General features: G+C 41.6%; 1 protein-coding gene across 19 annotated transcripts in view; it reads right to left on the bottom strand.

Moving 5' to 3' along the window:
* The window catches only part of epb41l3a (erythrocyte membrane protein band 4.1-like 3a), an 81,827-nt gene that overhangs the window by 56,614 nt on the left and 5,293 nt on the right, over positions 1-19,920 (bottom strand). The window contains exon 1 of one of the 19 annotated variants that reach the window (XM_036944004.1): positions 1,143-1,288. The exons of the other annotated variants lie outside the window; for them this stretch is intronic. The gene's annotated coding sequence lies outside the window, so the exon portion shown is untranslated. Of the gene's footprint in view, positions 1-1,142; positions 1,289-19,920 lie in introns of those variants that run through there. 19 annotated transcript variants of the gene reach the window in all.

Here is a 19,920-nt window from a genome sequence, read left to right as displayed (position 1 = left end):
CTCTTCAAATACGCTAAGAAAATAAATCAAGTTCCAGATAGCCTATCACTTTAAACATTCCAAGCAGAGTGATGCAGACATTATCATAACCATTTCATTTCAAATCAATCATAGCATTACCTTGTGCTGGAGTTTGCAGTTTCTACATCATAAATCAAAATTATGATAAAAACAGACAAATAGCCAACATGTACCTATGTAAACAGTTTATTACATTTACACACAAACATAGTTGTAAATTGTTGGCCTATTATAACCCATTTCTGATGTCCCGTGGTGACAGATGAGACCAAAATAAAAACACATCCATAAAATAGTAAACAATGGACCACTATAGCTACATTTTCTGACCCATGAGCTTGCACAATGCAGCACCACCTGTGTCTGTAGCATGTGCCCTCACTTTGCTAACCATGATGTGGACTGAAAAACGCCCCGTTGGGCGAGTAAACCAGCTGGCCGAGCAGCCACAAGACGCTCTCCTCTCCTCCTCTCCATCTACCGAACAGTCAGGCCACACCCACCGCATTGCAGAAATACCGAAAACCGAGACAGGAACTTCGGGATTGCAAGTCATAACTGTCATACACCGGTGATAGTCTACCAATAACTTATCAAAACCGCTAGACGTTACGCATACCGCCATAGTAAATTGTAGAAAACAGAGCACAACTCCCACAAAACAATACAACGTACAACTTTTACTTTTCCTTTGATGCGCAAGAATCCGTGCGTAATCCAATTATTAGACACTTTTTAACCAGTCGCAAATAGGCATCGGGCGTTTTGATCACATGGCCATGATACTGTATCCAGAGGAAAATTATACTCATATGATACAAAGTAGCTTATGCAGAAAGCATGATTTCTCAAATTACAATGAGGGATACAAAGATTCAATAAAGATTAACATATCTCCATTCGTCTTGAATGTTACTATAACTAAGTTATCCATGAGCAGTATTTTTTGTACAAGGGAATCGCCTCGTCATCTCCTGTAAATGATGCAACGGCCGCACGTCACATTTTCAGATGAAAACATCGATAATGAAACTATTTTCTCTCTTTCCACAATTAATGTGCGACTACTGAATTCAATACACGAGTCCCCTTTATGACATCTGGAGTTACTATTGCATTACCGGGTATCATGTGTCCTCCAAAATCCGTTGTCTGAGGTGCAGTTTCTCCAAGCTTTGACTGCTGACTCCGGTAGTCCCCCTATGTCATCCTGCCACCGCCTGCAGTAGCCAAGCTAGGTTGCCACCGTAGGCTACACCGGGCACAGGGAATTCTGGGATAACCAATAATGCCCACTTTATGAAAAAAAATCTGGACATATCACGACCCAGAGATGGATAATACCTGGTGTTTAATTATGCGGTGTAATTATACCTCTACAAAAGTATACCTCTACAAAGTCCCTGCAGTTTAGGTCCTAATCACAAGGAGCTATCACGCACTCACGCATACATAACCTACTTATTCAAACTTCTGTAGTGTTATTATTTCTATATTTTTGCTTACACTTATTTTCATATTGACATAAGCTTTCCATACAGCAGAGTGTAGGATCATAATATTTTTGTTATGAGCAATTTGGTGATCCTATAGTGGTATTAGTGCCCACACCACAGTTGGGCATTAGGGACTCCCCTGGCAACAGTTCAAGTTGGAGCTCTTCCATACAACACATACAGGTACACACATCCTTGAAGTTTTGGAATAAAACCAGAATCTGCCAGAAACCATGGTAAACAAATTGCTAGCTGTAAAGTTGTTTTCTTTGGCTCTCAGTATGCACTTGGTACAGTGGCAGCTGGTGGGAAAAGTTGGGGGGGAGGATGGATGAAAATTATGTTTGTTGTTGAAAATTAAGTTTTAAAAAATGAACTGATGTTTTACAAGCCATCCTCTATCTAATGTGCAAGTTGATGTTTATTGACATGAATCTTGCCCTGGAGGCAGAACTGAGTGATATCCACTAGATTGGCCAGCTGCAAACTTAAAATTGGCTATATTGTAAACATTCATGAAAACAAATCTTAATTTAAGAATAGGGTTAGGCATTAGGGTTAGCAGTGTGGTTAAGGTTAGGTTAAACATTTGATGACTTTGTGGCTTTGCCAGCTAGTGACCATGCTGCAGAGGTGCCTCCAGAACAAGGTTCATGATGAAAAACGCTAACCTGCTATCCAACATGCATAGAACAACAACACAGATTAAATAGTCTATGAGAACACAACTCAAAACTACTACATGAAACTACAGTATACACAACACACAAAACAGATAACACAATGTCTGTTTACTGTCAATGTGCAATGGCAAAGGCTCCCGAGTGGTGCAGCGGTCTAAGGCACTGCATCTCACTGCTAGAGGTGTCACTACAGACCCTGGTTTGAGTCCAGGCTGTATCACAACAGGCTGTGATTGGGAGTCCCATAGGGCGGCACACAATTGGCCCAGCATCGTCCTGGTTAGAGTTTGGCCGGGGTAGGCCGTCATTGTAAATAATAATTTGTTCTTAACTGACTTGCCTAGTTAAATAAAGGTTAAATACAAAATAATAATAATAAAGTGTCGGAATTCAGATATGACGTCATTGTTGGAGCACTATTCGCAGATATTTTAAACTACGGCACAGGACATGGTTCAATGCGCTAATAAATCAGCATAACCTACTTTTTCAGTTTGCAGGCGTCTTGGAGCTAGAATTGGGATCATTTATACTGTGCTAATGCCGAAACAAAAAAAGGGTAACAGAGAGCAATGTACAATACGGCGAACTTAGCAAACGAGGCATTTGTGGTAACAGTATGGAGGCCGCCATCTTTATGCACCTCTGCTATTAACAACCTGAATCCTGACCTTCAGTCTGGTGAGGACCTTCAGGGGGCCATCTGGGTCTATTTCCATTCAGCCAGATTGGCTTGATTATATTTGCGATATCCATTTATATTAAAACGCCACAGAAAATGCATTTATGATGCTCTGTAGACCTGAGTGCATTAGCGGATATGGTCTGATGCTACCAATGACCATCAGAAGTAACCTATCAAATTATAAATCAGTTTAGACTCCTCAAAATGAAGATTCATAACAGTAACTTTAGTATAGATGACTTAGTGTAAGGTTCTGTATTTATTTTCTTAGTCAACCTTGTGTTCTGTTTTGTTGTGTTCTTGAACGTAGCCCTGTTTCTTTGTGTTCTTGAACGTAGCCCTGTCTTTCATTTTTATTCTTTGATTTCACCTGTGTTAGTTACTCACTTGGTCTCATCAGCTCCTTATTTAGTTCAGTTCATTCTGTTTGTGCCTTTGTGAGGTATTGTTTGTTTTAACTCTAATAAGCCTTTTCCTAGTTCGTTTGTGAGAACCAGTTATAGCCTTCAGTCCTAGTTTTGATTCACCTGCCTGTTTGCCTACCTGTGTATGACCATTGCCTGCCTGTGAAATAAACACCTGCCGCGGTCTGTGAGTGAATCTACACCTTTTTCTCACTGAGTATTCATTACACTTAGATTGCAAGTAGAATTATGAAGCCAGCAAACATGTACAAACATTTCAGGTCATATTACCAGATCAAACGACAATGAAACCTCCTATGAAGAGCATCCATGTTTTTGAATATGCTAAATAAAATATGCTATTTTATTAAATAATTTGTATGACGGGCATATTATCAAATAGCTGAAAAGCCAACCCTAAAATAAAACACAAAGAATAGTAAATAAAGATCCTATATTGTTTCCTTTGATGTATCTGACTTGTCGTTTTTCAAGTGAAGATGTTATATCATTGACTACCCGGGACACCTTCCCAAAAGCACAAGGCATGCATTGGTAAACGACAACCTATTAAGGTCATCCAGTCTGATGTATCTGTGTTTGAATTATAATCTTTGCCATGGTCTGACTTCTGACTGTCATCTCATCTCCCCAAGTTCCATACCTGCCTACATGTACATACAGTGCATTTGGAAAGTATTCAGACCCCTTGACTTTTTCCACATTTTGTTATGTTTCAACCTTATTCTCAAATGGATTAAATAGTTTTTCCCCCTCATCAATCTACACACAACACAACATACAGTGGGGCAAAAAAGTATTTAGTCAGCCACCAATTGTGCAAGTTCTCCCACTTAAAAGGATGAGAGAGGCCTGTAATTTTCATCACAGGTACACTTCAACTATGACAGACAAAATGAGAAGAAAAAATCCAGAAAATCACATTGTAGGATTTTTTATGAATTTATTTGCAAATTATGGTGGAAAATAAGTATTTGGTCAATAACCAAAGTTTATCTCAATACTTTGTTATATACCCTTTGTTGGCAATGACAGAGGTCAAATGTTTTCTGTAAGTCTTCACAAGGTTTTCACACACTGTTGCTGGTATTTTGGCCCATTCCTCCATGCATATCTACTCTAGAGCAGTGATGTTTTGGGGCTGTTGCTGGGCAACACGGACTTTCAACTCCCTCCAAAGATGTTATATGGGGTTGAGATCTGGAGACTGGCTAGGCCACTCCAGGATCTTGAAATGCTTCTTACGAAGCCACTCCTTCGTTGCCCGGGCGGTGTGTTTGGGATCATTGTCATGCTGAACGACCCAGCCACGTTTCATCTTCAATGCCCTTGCTGATGGAAGGAGGTTTTCACTCAAAATCTCACGATACATGGCCCCATTCATTCTTTCCTTTACACGGATCAGTCGTCCTGGCCCTTTGCAGAAAAACAGCCACAAAGCATGATGTTTCCACCCCAATGCTTCACAGTAGGTATGGTGTTCTTTGGATGCAACTCAGCATTCTTTGTCCTCCAAAAACGACGAGTTGAGTTTTTACCAAAAAGTTATATTTTGGTTTCATCTGACCATATGACATTCTCCTAATCTTCTTCTGGATCATCCAAATGCTCTCTAGCAAACTTCAGACGGGCCTGGACATGTACTGGCTTAAGCAGGGGGACACGTCTGGCACTGCAGGATTTGAGTCCCTGGCGGCGTAGTGTGTTACTGAAGGTAGGCTTTGTTACTTTGGTCCCAGCTCTCTGCAGGTCATTCCCTATGTCCTCCCGTGTGGTTCTGGTATTTTTGCTCACTGTTCTTGTGATCATTTTGACCCCACGGGGTGAGATCTTGCGTGGAGCCACAGATCGAGGGAGATTATCAGTGGTCTTGTATGTCTTCCATTTCCTAATAATTGCTCCCACAGTTGATTTCTTCAAACCAAGCTGCGTACCTATTGCAGATTCAGTCTTCCCAGCCTGGTGCAGGTCTACAATTTTGTTTCTGATGTCCTTTGACAGCTCTTTGGTCTTGGCCATAGTGGAGTTTGGAGTGTGACTGTTTGAGGTTGTGGACAGGTGTCTTTTATACTGATAAGTTCAAACAGGTGCCATTAATACAGGTAACGAGTGGAGGACAGAGGAGCCTCTTAAAGAAGGAGTTACAGGTCTGTGAGAGCCAGAAATCTTGCAAATACTTATTTTCCACCATAATTTGCAAATAAATTCATTAAAAATCCTACAATGTGTTTTTCTGGATTTTTTTCTTCTCATTTTGTCTGTCATAGTTGAAGTGTACCTATGATGAAAATTACAGGCCTCTCTCATCTTTTTAAGTGGGAGAACTTGCACAATTGGTGGCTGACTAAATACCTTTTTGCCCCACTGTAACTGGTTTGTATATAATTTTTTTTAAAGGAAATAATCACATTTACATAAGTATTCAGACCCTTTACTCAGTACTTTGTTGAAGCACCTACCTTTGACAGAGATTACACCATCGAGTCTTCTTCGGTATGACGCTAAAAGCTTGGCATATCTGTATTTGGGGTGTTTCTCCCATTCTTCTCTGCAGATCCTCTCAAGCTATGTCAGGATGGATGGGGATCGTCACTGCACAGCTATTTTCAGATCTCCCCAGAGATGTTCGATCGGCTTCAAGTCCGAGCTCTGGCTGGGCCACTCAAGGGCATTCAGAGACTTGTCACGAAGCCACGTCTGTGTTGTCTTGGCTGTGTGCTTAGGGTTGTTGTCCTGTTGGAAGGTGAACCTTTGAGGCAGTCTGAGGTCCTGAGCACTCTGGAGCAGGTTTTCATCAAGGATCTCTCTGTACTTTGCTCTGTTCATCTTTCCCTTGATCCTGACTAGTCTCCCAGTCCCTACCACTGAAAAACATCCCCAAAGCATGAGGTTTCTTCCAAACATGACACTTGGCATTCAGGCCAAAGAGTTCAATCTTGGTTTCATCAGACCAGAGAATCTTGTTTCTCATGGTCTGAGAGTCTTTAAAGGGCCTTTTGGCAAACTCCAAGCTGGCTGTCATGTGCCTTTTACTGAGGAGTGGCTTCAGTCTGGCCATTCTACCATAAAGGCCTGATTGGTGGAGTGCTGCAGAGATGGTTGTCCTTCTGAAAGGTTCTCCCATCTCCACAGAGCTCTGTCAGAGTGACCATCGGGTTCTTTGTCACCTCCCTGACAAAGGCCCTTCTCCCCCGATTGCTCAGTTTGGCTGGGTGGCCAGCTCTAGGAAGAGTCTTGGTTGTTCCAAACTTCTTCCATTTAAGAATGATGGAGGCCACTGTGTTCTTGGGGACCTGCATTGCTTGCTGTTTTGGGTTTTAGGCTGGGTTTCTGTATAGCATTGTGTGTCATCTGCTGATGTAAAAAGGGCTTTATAAATACATTTGATTGATTGATTGATTGACCTTCAAAGCTGCAGAATTCTTTTGCAGTTTTGTCACACAACACAATGCCACAGATGTCTCAAATTTTTAGGGATCGTGCAATTGGAATGCTGACTGCAGGAATGTCCACCAGAGCTGTTGCCAGATAATTGAATGTTCATTTCTCTACCATAAGGTAATGTCAACGTTGTGAACAGAGTGCCCCATGGTGGAGGTGGGGTTATGGTATGGGCAGGCATAAGCTACGGACAATGAACATAATTGCATTTCATTGATGGCAATTTGAATGCACAGCGATACCGTGACAAGATCCTGAGGCCCATTGTCGTGCCATTCATCTGCCGCCATCACCTCATGTTTCAGCATTATAATGCATGGCCCCATGTCGCAAAGATCTGTACACAATTCCTGGAAGCTGAAAATGTCTCAGTTCTTTCAAGGCCTGCATACTCACCAGACATGTCACCCATTGAGCATGTTTGGGATGCTCTGGATCGACATACACTACAGCTTGTTCCAGTTCCTGCCAATATCCAGCAACTTTGCACAGCCATTGAAGAGGAGTGGGACAACATTCCACAGTTCACAATCAACAGTCTGATCAACTCTATGTGAAGGAGTTGTGTCGCGCTGCATGAAGCAAATGGTGGTCACACCTTATACTGACTGGTTTTCTGATCCACACCCTACCTTTTTTAAGGTATCTGTAACCAACAGATGCATATCTGTATTCCAAGTCATGTTAAATCCATAGATTAGGGCCTAATAAATGTATTTTACTTGTAAGTGTAGGTCTTGAAATTGTTGCATGTTGCGTTTCCATTTATGTTCAGTATAGCTTCCTCTCAATTTTTATTTCTCATGTTTTTATATATGTTTTTATTAATTATCCTATTTGATATTGAATACTGCATTGTTGGGTAGGGTATGTAAGTTAAGCATTTCACTGTAGTTGTGCATGTGACAAATAAAACTTGAAACTTCAAAGAATAGAGTGGGTAGATGGTTGGCTGTTTCGTCATAGCCCCCCTCCCAACCCCCCTTGGGGGAACTAATAATCCACATAACAGATTAGTAGGGGGATGAAAAGGAAATGGTTTGGAAGGTTTCCAGACACTGAGCACTCTGACTCAGAGCCTTCAGCAAATTGGAAGTGTTGCCTGAGCGGCGCCGAATCCAAGTCTCATTTACTGTTTGATGCATTTCTGTGTAGGGCAATCTCACTCCAACTGGCAACCTGTTTTCGAACAGTGAGCCAGCATCCTGCAAGTGGGACTAACGACATTAAGTAGCACTCAAGAGCGAATTATAGCTGTCTTAGGTTCATGTCTTGCTATGTGTAATGATACTCATAATATTATTCACATGGAACTATTCCACAGCAGAGAGTATATGGCGGCTTGTGGAATTGCACCCTGTAACACCCTGTTGCCGTACTCTTTTAAATAAAATGTTTATTTAATGCATGCTATCATCATCAGGTCAAAGAATTCAACTATAAAAACACTTGGGAAGCAACTACATTGTGAATGGATTACAACAACAAAAAGTGAATACCTTACATTCTGATGAACAGAATTCCTCAACCCAATCAGTAACACGTGGCTCTATAAAACAAAATGTCCCTTACAAGCAAAAAGTTATTGCACCACTATACAGTACCTCTGCGCTCCATATGGCCCCTTCATATTAAAGCAGTAATGCTCTCTGCATGCTGATGGGAAGCCTTAGTCCCAGAGGCTTCGGCTCCACGCCTGCAGACTCTCAAGGATATTGTTGTTTGTTAAGTGTCATCGCCGGGTGAGAACCTGGGCAAGGAGGAGGAGCTGGAGCTTCACAGATACACAACGAAAACCCTGGCCGTGTCCATTTGGCACACCAACGGAAAATGTTTTAAAACGTTTTGCCAAGGAAAACTAAAATGAGAGTTTGTTATTGTACAAGTCCAGGTAGGTCCTCCATGTTTCAGTCTGTTTTGTTACGTTTAGAGTCTAACGTACACGACCCTGGCCACCAATGAGACGCCAGTCAACTCCGAGGTATGACTCATTACCACAGACTCCTAATTATCGGATGAAAAATAGACAAGCCGATGAAGATTCATTAAACACTTGACTGCTTCTGACGTGAGGGGCAAGTCAATCACTGTTTAATCAGGAACTGAATTTTAATGACTTTAAGTATGCTTCAAGAACCAACTGTCAAAACAAAGATGGTAAAGGTAAAAATTAAAAGGCAAGGAGGAGGTGCAGCCATGGCAGAGATAAGAACATTGCATTTGCTTTTTTTATTGTTTTCAAAGCCAGACAACAAACTGTCTTCTGAAACGTGTTTAGTCTGAGCTCAGGCCGACCATGCAAAACCCTTTGTTGTGTTAGTGTTACTCTGGATAAGCCTTTTTTCTGCCATAAGTGCTTAATCCATGGAGGTAGCTTTCTCTCCACAACTGGAAGGAAAATGTGACTGTTTCTCCTGTGGGGCTATTCAGCACAGCAGCAATCAAGGCATATTTCAAGATTTCTTTATTCAGATTAAAAGCTTCCATGACAACATTTTTCAACTGCAAGTCTTTCAGAACAAATATAGTAGAGTTGTCATGAATGAGGGTGATGCTGTACAATTTTCCCTTCATTTTGGAGAGACTAGCCTATGAAACCTAGTTGTTACTCTTGCTGCTTTCACATTGGATTTACAGATTTTGACTGTAAAAATAAATGGGGTAATGTTTATATTATCCCCTTACAAACAGGCCCATTTTTACCACATTCTTGACTGCATATGCCTTTTATACCTACGGTGCGCATGCCGGCATGCTGGGGATGAGTGGTAGTAGTGGTGTGAAGATGTGGGTGGGCGTCTATTTTAATAAATCTATTGAGAATATACAACATCAAAAAGAAATGGCACATTTTTTGTTTAATTATGTTATGACCAAATTAAATTAATAGTTAATTATTTTGTTCATTAAACAGACAAGACACACCTACCCCATTCACAGTCAAACACACATATATTTTGTAGTAAGAATATAATGGAATATAACAGAATAAAATACAAATCATATTTTTCCCACACAACTTGTGTCACGGAAAAGTGTGAAACCGCAGTCATATAGTATCTTCATCATGATACCAATAGAAAATAATAGCAATTATATTTTCAAAAGTATGTGAGTCTCGTGTCCATATTTCACAACCTTTGTGGGCTTTTGGAGTTGTCTATACGCGATCCAGCAAAATAATAGGCCTACACTTGATTTAGGCTACATTATTGCATGCTAAATGTTTCTGATCAGTGATAGATGAGCAAATGAATAGATGAGCTATACCACCACTTATTTGCCCAGCCAGAAACCAATTAACCAAATAGCCTATAAGGCAGAGATTCAGTGAAACAAAATGCCTGTGCCTGCCAATGCCACCTCAGCATTACGGCTACGTTTCATACTAAGCCGTAGGCAGAAGTTGACCTAAATGATTACTAGATTGCTAGGCGGAAATAATACCGGCAATACCTTTCAGATATAAGGAAAAGGCGAAAAACAGTTGCCGGTATGTCAAAGTTGCCGTCAAAACGTCTTAGTGTGAAAGGGATATATGTAACATGGGTTTGGTACTGTAGGCCTACACAGCAATGTTTAACCAAACATATGAGGCAATCTTCAGTAAAAACAGAGATCTGCACCACATTCTACACCAATAACATCTAATCAACAATTCTGTTTCAAATCCAAAGTAAGTCTTCACAAGATCCAAAATGGAAACGATGCTCAGCCGAACACAGTCGGCCCACAACAGCAAGAGAAATATCCATTGAATAAGTGAGAACTCCACAAAGACCTAATTATTTTGCAATCAAAGACAATGTAACAGTGCGTCTCATAATGAATTCATATTTCAACAATGGCGAGCTCCTTGTGAATCTCTCCTAACAGTGTTTACAAAAGGGTAAAAGGAGGGGAACGAGTAAAATTAGGCTACACTGTGATGTTGACAGAAAGTTATTGGGGCAATTAAGCTTTCATATGGAATTGGAAAACTATGCTTAATTACACAGCGTAAGGATACAAAACTACATCAAATCTCTTCAATTCTGTAAAAACAGTGTTTATTCCTCCTATTATCCAATGAGACAAAGTCAAATATTTAGTCTCCAAAATATTTCAATGTTCCACTGAAGATCACAATCATTCTAGACAGACAGTATCCCACCAATCAGTAAAATATTTAGAAACCCATCACATCGCCAATCACACTTCAGATGTGTTTGTGTGTGTGTGTGTGTGTGTGTGTGTGTGTGTGTGTGTGTGTGTGTGTGTGTGTGTGTGTGTGTGAAATGAGTGAGTGAAATAACGGAAGAGAGAAGATGAAGGGAGCCCTGAATCATATTATCACTGGCTGTTCTGACAGGCAACTTAACCAGCGCACCGGAGAAGACATGATAACGGCTGTGTGGGGCAAATTGAAGGACTGTTTCCTGAGAATATGTCCGCACAACACTATGTTCGTTTAGTTTCGTAAGCATTACATGTTGCGTTATTGATGTGTTGCTAATCGGACTGGTATATCCATCTGCTGCCATGTGCTAATAGCCATGTGCTAATGTGAAGAGGTTGTAGGAGAGATCTAAATCAATTTATACAATGGGTGGTTTGGAATTCCCATTGTTAGATCCTGCCCCTGATATAATAGACAACATACATATGGCCAGTACATTCATAAAAATTGCCATTGTTTATGTTGTTACCTAGCAACGCACTACTATTTTTACAGATCCACTGCCCAGCCATGCAATTTATGAACTTGATATCAACTATGAAAAGCAATTACAAATGATGTCTGATGTTTTTGTTGCAATATTGAAATTCGATATCCACTGTGTCCCATAATGAATGTGTCGGGAGTCGGGATGAGACAGACAGGCAGCGTTTCTCCAGTCAAAATGAATCAGCATAATTTTCATGGATATATACCAACAACAAAAAAATAGATGGAAAAACAGGTAAAACTAAACGAAATGCAGCTAGTTTGCTGCCTTTCAGTCTGAAGTGATTGTGTTAGCTGTGTAGTTGGCAAGCTAAAAAGGGGGAAGAGCCTCCATAGCAACCATTTTTGTTTGCCCTAGCAACCTGCAAAGTTCTGGAACTATCAACCAGCACTTGAGTAGTTTTGATTTACATGGCAGGCAATACAAATAGAACTAACGACCAGAGAACACCTAAAATTGCACTTGACAATCAGTGTTAGTGAATGTAGCATCACGTTTTGTTGAAAATGTTATGGTTAGGGAATGTTTCTTTTTTAATGCTGGTAACTCATTGTATAAAACAAATAATATATTAGAGTCCACGTGCTATGACATTTTTATCATGGCTGTGGTGGTATACTCAGCTTCGCCTCGTGGCTATGGCCACGTCACAACCATGATAAAAATGTCATAACACATGGCCTCTCATGTATTATTTTTTAAGTGATGGTGCTGTAGGGGTGCCCATGGCTTGTTGGGCCACTCTCCAGGGTCAACCTATTAGCTACAAGCCTATATCATCACTTAGCCTATTCAAAAATAAGCCCTCTGTACACAGACCATCTGATGTGTTAGCATGGTCCAAGTTTAGATGCACTATCTCACTGTCATCAACATTTAACAACATTCAATCAACATTCAACACCTCCAGGCTGCTCTTAATGATTATGCTGTTCATTCACACCCTGCAGGATCAGTCCAGCCTATGACCAATCTGCCACACATTGTCCAAAACTGTGATTTAGCCAATGGATTACAGCTAATCTGTAGTAAACCCCCAATCCCTCGCAGACAACGGCTTAGAGTTCGATTTCAAATTAACACAGTCACCTACATTACTGTTGCACATTACTGTGCCCCGTTGTCAAGGATGGACACAAGAATGAAATGAAAAACACATTAGTACATCAGTGACACCAAGATATATCTGAGAAACCAGGAGGGTTAGGATCAATGTTGTTGACTACAAACTGTTGACAAAAACAGTGATACATTAACTACGTGTGGCCCATGCGGGAATCAAACCCACAGCCCTGGCGTTGCTATCACCACGCTCTAACCCACGGAGTCATTGAAATCATAACTATTAAAAAATATATAGAACAGGGGAGAAAGTATAACATCTGAGGGACAGATTTCTTCGCTAGACGGTGAGAAGGGAAAGCAACAGAGCTATAAAACAACATGGCAGACAGACGGAGAGACAGAGGGCAGTCCCAATGACTGGCTGCTTTCCCCACCCATCCTTTGTATGGGCCCAGCAGCTGAACTAGTATGTTAGAATTCTCCTCAGATACCCTTTCTCCTGCCTTCACAAGACTGGGCTCCATACAACCATCACACCACCATTAAGTGACATGCATGTTCCGCTACACTGCAGTCCCTGAAGCCTATAGGACTTGACCTACCATTAGAAATGCAAAGCTCACAGATATGTTACACTTTCTCCTCTGTTCTTTATATTTTTTAATAGTTATGATTTCAATGACTCCGTGGGTTAGAGCGTGGTGATAGCAACGTCAGGGCTGTGGGTTTGATTCCCGCATGGGCCACACGTAGTTAATGTACCTAGTTAAATAAAAGGTTAAAAAAAATATATCTACACTGTACATGGCTATTTACATGTCATTACCATGTTATTACCATGTTATAAGTCATGGTTAGGCTGGTAAAGCACCACTGCAGTGAGGCTTCTTCTCCTTGTCTCCTCTCCTTCATCTTTACTGAAAACACAGGCTATATCAAATCAATATGGAGGATGCACACCGATTTACTTTCACCTGTCTAGTTCTTGAATGTCACTGTATATGGAGGAAAGGAGACAAGGGGATGATGGAGGACGTCACTTTACACTATTGAGATGCACCCTAGGAAACAGATATAGACCGGAGCAGTAGGTGGGTGGGATGCTTTATCTGTCCTCGCACCTGAGTCCGCCCCACACTAGTTAAATAGATCCTCAATTATTCACGACCAGGGGGGAGTCCAGACGCCTCAGGCTAGCCGCCCGCCACAAAGCAGACACGTGTATTCATGCAAAGCCATACAACAAAGAGAGAGATGCCCTAACTGATAGCTACTGGCTAATGTGGTGTATGGTAATCGGTAATCTAAACGGGAAATAGCGGGGTGGTAGTGTGTGTGTGTGTGTGTGTGTGTGTGCGTGCGTGCGTGCGTGCGTGGGTGGGTGGGTATATATGGAGATATTGCTGATGAGTCAGTCACAGAGCAGACAATGCCCATGGCGAGGAGAGAAGTAGCTTAGCGTCACAGTCTACGACGGGTACACACACAAGCTTAGTCATACAAACACATATAGACAAGTGCACACCAGAGCTGGCTTCAAATACATATGTATTTAAGTATTTGTCATTGAAATATTTGTAATTGAGTATTTTCAAATAATGTGGTGTAGAATCAACTACTTCTATTAGTTATTTGAAAGTATTTTCAAATCATGTCCAATAAACAGCCAACAATTTGAAACTATTTTCAAATATGTGTTTCCAAATACATTACAGGACCAAACAGTAATCCTACGACCAAACAGAACTGAGCTGAAATGCCTGGGAGTATTCACATATTTCAATATTTGTATTTGAAAATACTTTGAAATGTAAGTTAAAGTAATACAAATAAATATATCAATATTTGAACCCAGGTCGGGAGCGCACACACACACACACAGACACACACACACACACACACACACACACTTGTGAAGTCACACACATGCATGTATGTGCACACATACACAAACTCACAGGTAAATTCACACAGAAACATGCAAGCATGCACTTGAGCTGGTAGGTTAAACCGAAAGTTAGACACGGACTGAACCGACCACTTTCGTGGACATTTACCAGATATCATTCACCACGATAAGTAGCCTTTACTAGAGATATGTGAAGTTTGAAATAAAATATGTTTGCTAATGTGTGAGTGTTAACGGGACAATTGAAAGCTGCAACATTCAAAGTAGTAGCAGTATTATTATTTGTATTTGTACTTACTTTTTTCTCTCACCACTTTCGTGATATCCAATTGGTAGTTACAGTCTTGTCCCATCGCTGCAACTCCCATACGGACTCGGGAGAGGCAAAGGTCGAGAGCCATGTCTCCTCCAAAACACGATCCTGCCAAGCTGCACTGCTTCTCGACACCCTGCTCTCGTAACCCGGAAGCCAGCCGCACCAATATGTCGTAGGAAACATCGTACAGCTGGCTACCAAATTCAGTGTAGATGTGCCCGGCCGCCACCAGGAGTCACTAGAGCATGATGGGACAAGGACATCCCAGCCGGACAAACCATCCCCTAACCCGGACGATGCTGGGTCAATTGTGCGCCGCCTCATGGGTCTCCCGTTCGCGTCCGGCTGCGACACAGCTCAGGATCGAACCAGTGACACCTCTAGCACTGGGATGAAGTGCCTTAGACCGCGGTGCCACTCGGGAGCCCAGTAATAGTAGTTTTAAAGGGAATGTAAAAAATTACTGTGTTGCACATTAATGTTATACAAACATATTGTTAAATGTATCATTATCGTGATAATTCAGTCAATTTATCATGATATGGACTTTTGCCCATATCGCCCAGGTCTAGTGTGCACACAAACATTCACAGACACACACACAACACCCCCCACACACATCGTCTTTGCTTGTGATAGGTTTTAAGCTATATAATGTTCGTCAGATCCATGCTAATAACATTCTAACAAGGGAAAGCTAAAAAAAAAATACGAAAAAACACCCAAATCTATTCAGCGAAGCCCTTCCAGAATCCATCACTGAGACATCTATCTACAAAGGGCATTCACTCAGCAGGGGGGATGAATCACAAGGTATTTCTACGAGCTGAAGAAGGCACCAGGGACAATTACTGCAATAGAATATCTCACACAGAGTAAAAAGTAGTGGCTGTTTTTTTTTGTGAGGCAAAAAACATGAAACATTGCCTCTATGTGCAGCCATGCGGGATCCGTAATTAAAAAAGGTCTTAACTGCGGCATTTTAAGATGGACTAGAATGCTAGGGCTGTGACGGTAATGGAATTTTGGATGACGGTAATTGGCCCGCCAAATGACCGTGGTCTACGTAATAATGCTTTGAATAACAGACAAAAAAATATATAATAATTTTCTCTCCTCCACTCCTGACTGCATGTGCTGCCATATATTATATTTCTGTGTTCTGCTGCTGCACCTCGCTGGCACCTTTCTCTGTGTTCTGCTGCTGCACCTCGCTGGCACCTTTCTCTGTGTTCTGCTGCTGCACCTCGCTGGCACCTTTCTCTGTGTTCTGCTGCTGCACCTCGCTGGCACCTTTCTCTGTGTTCTGCTGCTGCACCTCGCTGGCACCTTTCTCTGTGTTCTGCTGCTGCACCTCGCTGGCACCTTTCTCTGTGTTCTGCTGCTGCACCTCGCTGGCACCTTTCTCTGTGTTCTGCTGCTGCACCTCGCTGGCACCTTTCTCTGTGTTCTGCTGCTGCACCTCGCTGGCACCTTTCTCTGTGTTCTGCTGCTGCACCTCGCTGGCACCTTTCTCCCGTGTGCTTGTTTGCTACAACACCCGGTTTGTTTCAGCAAGGAGCAACAACGCTTCATCACGTTTTTAAGAGACCATGTTACCGTAGAAACGGACACAAATTCCCAGCCACCCCCTCTTCAGTCAGCTGTTTGTAAAAATAAATAACAAAAAAGGTTAAAAGGTTATGACGGTTATTTTATTTTCACGACTGTCTTCATCCATTACCGTCAAATACATGGTTATACGGTAATTGTGCCAGCCCTATAGAATGCATCTGCACACTGAAAGCTAGACAGACAACTGCATGGAATCCTACAGTCCTGTATGGAGGGCGGTGACTGTGAAATAGGCCTGCTCAAGAGACAGACTTCTATTCTAGATGTTCTGTCTCTGGAACTGGGCCAATACAACATGCACACACATTTAGTTAGGCATGCCTCAGATAAGAACAGCATGAAAAGAGTGGCACTGATCCACAGTATACTGATAGACAACATGATCTGCAGTAGCTAATATAGCCTAGATCTGGTCATGCTACATCCAAAGCTGTGCTACATTGCTATTGCTCAGTATATAACTCAGTATACTACTCAACTGACTAACCTAGTACACACTGTACATGTTTGTGAGGGAGGAGTTTGTCTGCTGTTTTGGTTTGCAAGTTCTCTCCTTCACCTGCCGCGGGTATGTAGCCAAACCTGACAGATCTGCTGTGGGAGCGCGCGCGCACACACACACACACACACACACACACACACACACACACACACACACACACACACACACACACACACACATCTTCAAAGCTCCAGACTTCATTCCTTGTCTATTGGGCTGTTTTTCAGCCATTCCCCTGCACACTATCTAATATGACAGAGACTATAATTGCTTTTGCTGAGCAAGTGGGCTCTAGCTCTGGCAGTCCCTCAACACAGACTTTTAGGAAAATCATCTTTAATGATGTCTGAAACCTCAATCAGACTTTTACAGTGGACTCAATGTGAAGAATGGGCACACTTTGCTGAAGAGAAAGCCATCACAGCACAGCCAGCCAAATGAGCAGCACTAAGGCAGAGTCGAACCTACAGCAGACACTCAAAATGCCTCTACTCAGGTGTCTCGACATAGTAGGCAACCCCATCATCTTAGTGGGTAACAATTAAGTACCATACTCAGTTAAAGTGGTCAAAAAGAAACAAAAATAGCTTCTTAGCAAAGAGCAATTTCTCAAGCAAGAATTTTGCTCTGACTGTCTGGGAGTGATGTCACCAGGCAGGCCAAAACTCCATCCCACCAAAACAGGCTGAAACTTCAGGCAGTCTTTTCAAACAGCCCTTACACAAAAAAAATCATTATCATCAATTACACAGTATTATTCCAACCTCCAGTGTGGAAATATATATCTAACACAGGGAAACTCCACAGACCTGGCACTCATAAAAGGCAGGAGAAAAGCATGTTTTTGTCATGAACAGCCATCTAATATCCATTTGCATTCATTATGTAAGCTGTTGATGCAGCTGTGTAGACACTGAAAAGCTTTTTGGATGACATTTGAGTGTATAGATACATTTAAAAGTCCCAAGCTAAGGATACAATGGTTTACCCATTCACCACTAAATCCATAACAGGCATCATTCCACAGACAGTGGTACATTGTCAGTGAGGTTATGTCATTAGTGCTGCCTCGTACTTTCTGTTACCCACGCTCACTTCCTGTTTTACACAGCAATCCCGGCTACTAGTGAAAACTTTGGCCGTGATATCAGAAATCGAGTGTAAATGCACTCAGGGGAAGACTTGACAAATCATCCAAAACTAGGATTTTATAAGAAAATATCATGCGGAAGATAGGCTACTTAGTCATACCCTGTCAAAGTGATTATCATTGCGACCGCATGACTTGGAACAATGATCTTTCAATCCCTGATATAAAAGGCCGGAGATAGAGGAAGGAAGAATATTGACTCAGGAGATTAGCTTTTGTTTATGGCCCATTACATCAATAAAAGAGAAGTGCTTTTGAGGCCAAAGATTTCAGACAACGGTCAATGAACAAACAAATCATCGATGACCATTATTTCTGTTACAGTCAACGCGCAACACTCATCACACAGTGTATGATAAGGACCTAGCAGCACTGAGTTAACTGAGACCTACTCACTGAGCACAGATGTCAGTTCAATGTTCACTTTTGATAGAGATTTGATAAGACTTGTCAACAAACAACTGAACGAGTTCAAATATTGAGGCCAGCTATAGCGCTTTGGTTTTAAGTTGGGTACAAAAGGCAAAAAAATTATATTGATTACTATTTTTTTTCCCATGTTGGTAGAACTGTAAAAACACTGTAATAACAATGTAACACGATTAAAATAACTTTGTGAAAACAACATTGAATCCACCTGTTTGAGCACGGTGGGCAATGGGCAGGCTACATCTGTTTTCTGAGCCTGATTTACAATGCATGTGACATACAACTAGGCCTGTATTCCCTCTGTCTCACAGTAGGAGTGATGATCTAGGATCAGGTCCCCCCTGCCCATGTAATCTTATTCAACATGTTCTAAAAGGCTAAACTGATCCTAAATCAGCACTCTTACTCTGAGACGCTTCGTGAATAAGGGCATCAATCCATTGCAGTTGCATTCATCACGTTTAAAGCCCCTCATCAATACAACATAGCCCTGAGTCCAGGGTGAGGGATGCTTCAATAAGTCAACCTTTAGTTTAACATAGGCACAAGCAAAAGGTAAAAGAAAAAAAAGGGTTTCTTTGAATCATTGAGTAGACCAGTGTATTGGGTATGGAATCAACTTTTGATCTTGGCCAGTGTGAGATGTAGCAGATTTGTAATTACAGTGAGAGTATCAATGGAAAAATATCAAACAAGATGTGGAGGCCTGCTCCCCTGGGTACTGCTGGTGCAGACTGGCATAGTTTTGAGTGTTAATGTCTGTGTGTAGCATTTGTGCCTGCATGTGCGCATTTGTGTTAAAGCTAAGATGACAGGCATGATTTTTTGGTCAACCCCTGCCAAACCTTCCCCTAACCCGGACGATGCTGGGCCAATTGTGCACTGGGCCAATTTATTTTATTTATATTTATTTTTTTCTTCGCATTTTCAAACAGTCCATTTATATTTTCCAACGGGGCTATACATTTGGGTGAGGTTTTATTCTCGCATGAGTATGTCATGACTTCCGCCAAAGTCGGCTATTCTCCTTGTTCGGGCGGCGTTCGGCGATCGACGTCACCGGTTTTCTAGCCATTTTTCATATATCCATTTGTCTTGTCTCCATACACACCTGGTTTTCATTTCCCCAACAAATCTACTTGTATCTAACCCTCTGTTTCCCATCATGTTTTGTGTGATATTGTTTCATGTTATTGTGGTGTTTTATTACGCGCTTTACTTTTGTTATGTTCCGTGTTTTGAACGCATTTGATTTATGTAGTGCTCTCGTTTTGGAACTAAAATAAAAGTGCGCCTGTTTACATCACTCTACTCTCCTTGCACCTGACTTCGCCTCTTATACATTCGATGAGAGTAACCTCGTTTCACTGCCAAAAATCTAGTATTCAGCGAAATAACAGCACAACGTCAAATATAGGTAGCCTAGTCAAATAATGAACATCCAATCACATTAATCGTTACTCTCTCACGGGAAT

This window comes from Oncorhynchus mykiss, chromosome 15, assembly GCF_013265735.2.
Source record: "Oncorhynchus mykiss isolate Arlee chromosome 15, USDA_OmykA_1.1, whole genome shotgun sequence".
In the NCBI taxonomy this organism is placed as follows: Eukaryota; Metazoa; Chordata; class Actinopteri; order Salmoniformes; family Salmonidae; genus Oncorhynchus; species Oncorhynchus mykiss.
Note: the sequence above shows the minus strand (reverse complement) of the source record. Positions and strands in the feature narration are given on the sequence as shown.